The sequence below is a fragment of the Poecilia reticulata genome, linkage group LG20 (assembly GCF_000633615.1).
Source record: "Poecilia reticulata strain Guanapo linkage group LG20, Guppy_female_1.0+MT, whole genome shotgun sequence".
NCBI lineage: Eukaryota > Metazoa > Chordata > Actinopteri > Cyprinodontiformes > Poeciliidae > Poecilia > Poecilia reticulata.
Window position 1 is genome coordinate 4550956 of NC_024350.1, and position 6000 is coordinate 4556955.

A 6000-nucleotide genomic window follows, 5' to 3' on the forward strand; every position below is an offset into this window, starting at 1 on the left:
GAAGAAACCCCGCTGTGTTTTTCACCAGCATGCATCCCAACTCGAGGAGCACATCCTTAAAAACCCGGCTTTGCTGTCCGAAACCTTTCATTCTGTCATTTTCAATCACGCCTTGGCTGAGCTCTGAAGACCGAATGACACAGGAAATCCACACATCTGGGGTCCCTGGCTCTGACCACCCGCCCATCAGTGATGTAATTGCGCTTGCTTCCTGGACGTTTTAACACAAGGCAGAGAGGCTGCTCTCCATTAACCCAGCCGTAATGCCCTGCCATGTGAAGCTGTGCGTTGGCTTGTTTTAAACCTTAGGCACACACACACACACACACACACACACACACACACACACACACACACACACACNGGTGTGTGTTCTCTGCAGCCCTCCCTCCTCTTGACTGCCTGTCTCTATCTAACCCATCTCACCCCTTTTCTAGATGAAATTATTTTTTAGGAACCCACTGTAGAGTACGCTAGAACCCGCTGCAGTCTGAACGCAGCTCAACCCACATCTTGTAAATCTTGTTTGGACGTTTGTGTCTTCTTCTCACTCTGCCCCGGCTTTGAACTTATTATACTGGATGCAAGCTACTCAAACTCATCCGCACACACACACACACACACACACACACACACACACACACACACACACACACACACACACACACACACGCACACGCACACACGCCCACACACACACATGCACACGCACGCACAAAATGGGGGCCTGTTTTGTATTAAAACGGCCTGATTACATCCCACACATTGCCATCATTGGAAAAAGAAGGAATATTTACATAATGTGCTCGACTTTACACCCGCCTGGAATGAGAGGGGGGGTCTCTCAGTTGTGGGTTTAGGATGAAAAAAAAAAAAATTTACCAACTTGCAAAACACGACTCTATTTACCGCGACTCAGAACAGAAAGAAATTAATGAGACGAAGCAGCTCGGTTGGTAGAACGGGTGGTGGATTTTGTTCCTAAATTAGCCAGGGATGCATGTGGTTGACAATGGATTTCTTCGGCTTTGAAAACAGGCTGGAAGTTTTAAAAAAATATATTACACGTAGAGCTTAAAAGAAAGCTGCGGCAGTAATAATCAAAGCATCTAACTGGCGTCTTTGAATGTTTTTATTTTTAACATAATAAAAAAAAGTTAATTTCCTTTTCTTTCTTTTCCCAGTAGCAGAGCCAATGGTGAATCATCTAGGAAAATCTTTAGAAATGTTTAAAAGTAACATTCTACAGTGATAGAATGTGTAGGTGGTAAATAAATTAAGACATTTATTTACCACCTATTTCCTATGTGAAAGAGCTTGAAGCCTACTATCCTGTCTATATTTGAGACTCTTATTTTGAAGCAAGACAGGAAGTAGAGTTCCTTCCTGTAGAGTTTTGTTGTGTTGACAGTTTGTTGTGTCGTGTTGTTTGTGGGATTGACTGACAACATTCAGTTAAGAAGCCCTCCAGGTTGTCAATCATGCCTGTGTACGTGCCGCTCAAGGTACTAATGGCGAAGAAGCGAATTACTGTTACAGGAAAACTGTTTGTCTGCCTTTTTTGGTAGCTATGCTAACTAGCCTGAGCATTACAGGCTCTGCAGTGGGGAAGAAGTTGCAACATAGCATACAGCAAAGGGCAAGGTACGAGCAGTGTTTACACAAGAATGACAGACTCTGCTAAAACCCTCCTCCTGGCTCTGATTGGCCGTTTCTGACAGAGCTGTGTGTTTCTGCAGAGTGCCCTGGAAGAGCTACAGTTTTTGGTCGGGTCACAGTGAAAATAACACACCTTTCATCCTCATACACACATAGTATTCAAACCAGAAGCCTATCAGAAGTGACACAAAAGTTCCTTTAATGTCTCAAGATTTGATACATGTAACACGTTGTTTGTTTTAATATACTGCCATACATGGTAAGGTAAGAAGTGTGACAGAAAATTTATCATTTTTTTCATATGTACCCATTCGAAATGGGTACAAATCCATGTTTCTCTATTTATGAACTTCATCATTAGTCTCATAATCGTCACAGCAGAGTAAGAATTTAGGTTAACATAATTCGAGAACGTCTTTCCGAGTTTCCTTCCATTTTAAATCCCATCATCCCTCCTTAAATGTCTCTTTCATAAAACTTTCACATTAGACCTCTCCTTAGAAAATTATGACTGATCTAAAGCTCAGGAATTACTTCCAATCATTCTTTCTTCTGAAGACTTGAGAGAAGTCATAAATCTACAGAGATCATAAGTTAATCATGTTTCTTCCTCCTGGGCTTAACACACTGTCAGACTCGCAGTTGTCTCTTCCTGCCAACTCTTAATAGACAGACAGAGCACTGAGTTAATTCAGGGGATCATTTCCTGTGCTTAGACGTGGTTTAATTTATTTTAATTTTTCCTATTAAATCACACTGTAAATTTCTGGTTCTGAAAAGACTAAATATCACAATTCTCCAACTGCTGCAAAGTAATTTGAAGGAAAAAGGCTTGAACATTAAATATCCGTTTTATCGCTTTTAGTATTTTTGTATGCAGACACTTTAGAAGAAGAAGCAAATGAGGCCAGATTCATGTTTCTTCTTTTTTTTTTCCTGCCCTCTCACCAGGTTGAAATTTAAAAAACGTGAGTGTCCTGTAAAATGTTGTCAATCTGACAGATTTTTAATAACGTCTATCAGCCGGTATATCGAGCTTAGATAGTTCGTGCAATAGCTCCTCGGAGAGACCTCTCATAAGCCTGGAAACTGTAAGCTTCAAAGACGGAACAGGGGGAAAGTAATTCACCACACTCGCACACAAACAACCTCCGGGGAGATTTTCCCTCTGATTGGACGTGGTTACAGTATCACAGAAAACTAGAGTCCCCCCACCACCACTCCCCACTCTGCACCGAAAATGTTCTGAACGTTTCCTGTAGGGAGCTAACAGTTCTACGCTGCGCGGTGCAACCACCCCTTCGCTTTTAAACCTGTAACTGATCCTCAACACGGAACTGGAAGTGGGTCAGTTTGTGCTTCTGGCAAACGCTCTCTTTCTCTGGCTAAGAGATCAGGCAAGAGTTTATTCCTTTTTAGGCTTGGGCTCGTGGGACTACAGCAGATCGTAACAGAACTGTCAATAATTTCAGTGGGAGAGGAAGTGCAACACCAAAAGAGGGAATAGCCACCCGCTCTCCTGTTTTAAGGTTAAAGCTGCAGTATGTGACCATTACAAATAAAATATATTTGAAAAATGTTTCAAGTGTGACAATGTCATTGCTGTATACTATGTGATAGATAATCTGTGGGGAAAAAAAACAACTCCTCTGCCTTTGTCCAGCGTTACCTACAGAAATACACAGTTCAGTCAGAAACAACCAATCGTAGCCAGCGGGAGGGTCTTAGCGCTGCCAATCATTCTTGTGTACACTGCACACACCCTCACCCTTTTGTATGCTATGCTATGGCAGAGCCTGCCGAGAATGCTCAGACTGTTTTCCTGTAACAGTAAGTTGTTTCTCTGCCATTAGTGTATTAAGTTACATGTTCACAAAAACATGACTGACAATGTTAAGACCCTCCTCCTGGCTCTGATTGACTATTTCTTCAGACAGCAATAGTAGCAGGAGCTTAATTTTTTCCCCCAGATTATTTGTGTGTGTATATATATATATATATATAAAATATCCCAGCTTTAAGGTTATAGCTTCCATACTGACAGTTTTGTTTCCAATAAAATCTTTGATTTAGCTTCCCAAGTTATAGCAATGAGCTGAGAGGGTTAATTTCTGAGATTTGTCATTGTACTGAAGTGGCACACCAAAATACAGAATGCAACTCCAAATGGTACAAATGATAAGGTAAAGAAAAATTTTATAAAAACTGTGGACGTAAATATATAACTTCAAATACAGTTATGAAAAATTTAACTACATAGTCTAAAACAGAGCGCAAATTTATTGTCCCTGATTGCCGCAACTTCTTTTATGAGCTAAAGGATCAATATGCTGTTGAAGACCTAAAACCCAGAAAACATCCAAACATTTTTTGTGGACCACCATTTACATTAAAGCTGCAGGATTTGTTTTAACATGAATTATGTTCGGGTGGAGTGTTAAACGGAAGCAGAAAGGATCGTTCAGCAGAGAGAGACAGGGAGAGAGAGAGAGAGGGGCCGCTGCAGCAAGGTGAGCAATACCCTCAACACTCTACTGTGAGCCATTATAATTGATTATCGTTTCCAGAAACAGTTATTACGCCGGTCCTTGCTGATTGCTGAACTGGTTCTTGGCTCTAGGCAACGCATCGTCTTCCTCTGAACCAATTGGAAGAGCCGCCTGCAGCCCTGAAAAGTGGGTTAGCCAAAACCGGTCCACAGGAAAAAAAAAAAGAGCATGAATTAATTCTGTGATTCACTAGATGAGTTTTATTCTTATTCTAAGAGCGACTTCGGTAACCCGGCTGTCGCCTCAGATTAGACCTCTGTGTGAATCGGCTGAACAGCGAACACCTTGAGTGTCTCGATTATTACTGATGCTCGGGGCCAGTCAGCCACCCAAATGATTTTTCAAATGTGTCTGAATTGTAGCCCAGATTCATAAAGTGTGAAGCAGAACAAGACTTCACAGACTCAAAGTTTCTTCCCGTCACCCCCCCCCCTCTCTCTCTCTCTCTCTCTCTCTCTCTCTCTCTCTCTCTCTTTCTTCCTTTGTCACTTCAGTTCAAATTTTGGATGGGAAAATGTGCTGTAGAGAAACTAAAGTCATTTTGAACTAACCTCAGGTCAGACTCTGGTCTGCTTCAATTCAAATTTATATTTTAAAAAGTACAGAAACAAAAGCTAAGTGTCTCACTGTGCATAACCTATTGAAAGGAAATGTATTTTTTATTTTTGTTTTATCAGTCGGTTATAATTGAGCAAAGATGAAATCCATAAAAAATGTCTTAGTTAGAAATATATTTAAAAACAGTTTCCATACACACGTTTTTTGTGATTAATTCAAAAAGCAAGCTTTAAGTTTTCTGGTTGTTTGCAAATTAAAGGTTTCTAGTTGCTTGCACAAAAAAACATTTGAATTTTTCCATAATGTGAATATATAATCATATACATTTTGTGTATGAAACCCAAATCATTACATACGTTGCCCATGTAAAACTCTTTGGATGACATTTCTTGAATACTATTCACTCAGCTATTCTCAAGCAACATTGATACCAATTTATAGACTATATAGTCTTTTTTTTAACCCCTTAACTCATAAGCGAGTTCCTGTGATCACATCTCATCTCATTTGATGTCAATTGTAGACCACAAAGACAAAAAGCTAAAAAGTAATTTGTCTTTTCTTTGTCCTGTTTTTACTGTCTGGAAATGTTAAGGAACACTTTTGGTTGCCTAGCACATTTATTTATTCATTTTCTTCTTATCAACGTCCAGATACAACATCTTCCTGCCTCAGCGTTAAAATGGCGAGGCTTTCAAGCTATCGCTTTTCACCAGGCGTATAAAAATGCAAATGTACGAAACTGCAACAAACCAAATGAGTTCAGGGCCGGGAACAATCATGTGCCACAGGAAAAACCCGTTAGCCCGCAGATGCTTCTCAGTCGAGCGATCAAGATAAAATAAAGGTGTTATGACAGTAGAGGCCTTTTAAAATGTTAATTGTAAGCAAAAAGCCCAGGGCCGTCGTTGGCAAATTGGCTTCATCAGCCGCGAAGCACTTTGGAAGAAGGCTATGTTGCAGATGTTAAGTGGATATAAATTGAAGTCAGGAGGACATTTTCATTTTAAATGTTATAGGAAATCTGTCTGTTATTAAGCTGGGGGTAGCATACTGATGTGGTCGCGTTACGTTTCACTGAGCCGTGGATACAAGAACGAGTTTCAAACCGGCCGTGCAGGGAAAGGATGGAGACTTTCAGGACTGCTTGACTCCAGATCACATGATCTCGTTTAAACATTTTTGTGAGAGGCTAATAAATTATGTATCCGTAAATTGCATCAGAGGGCAACTA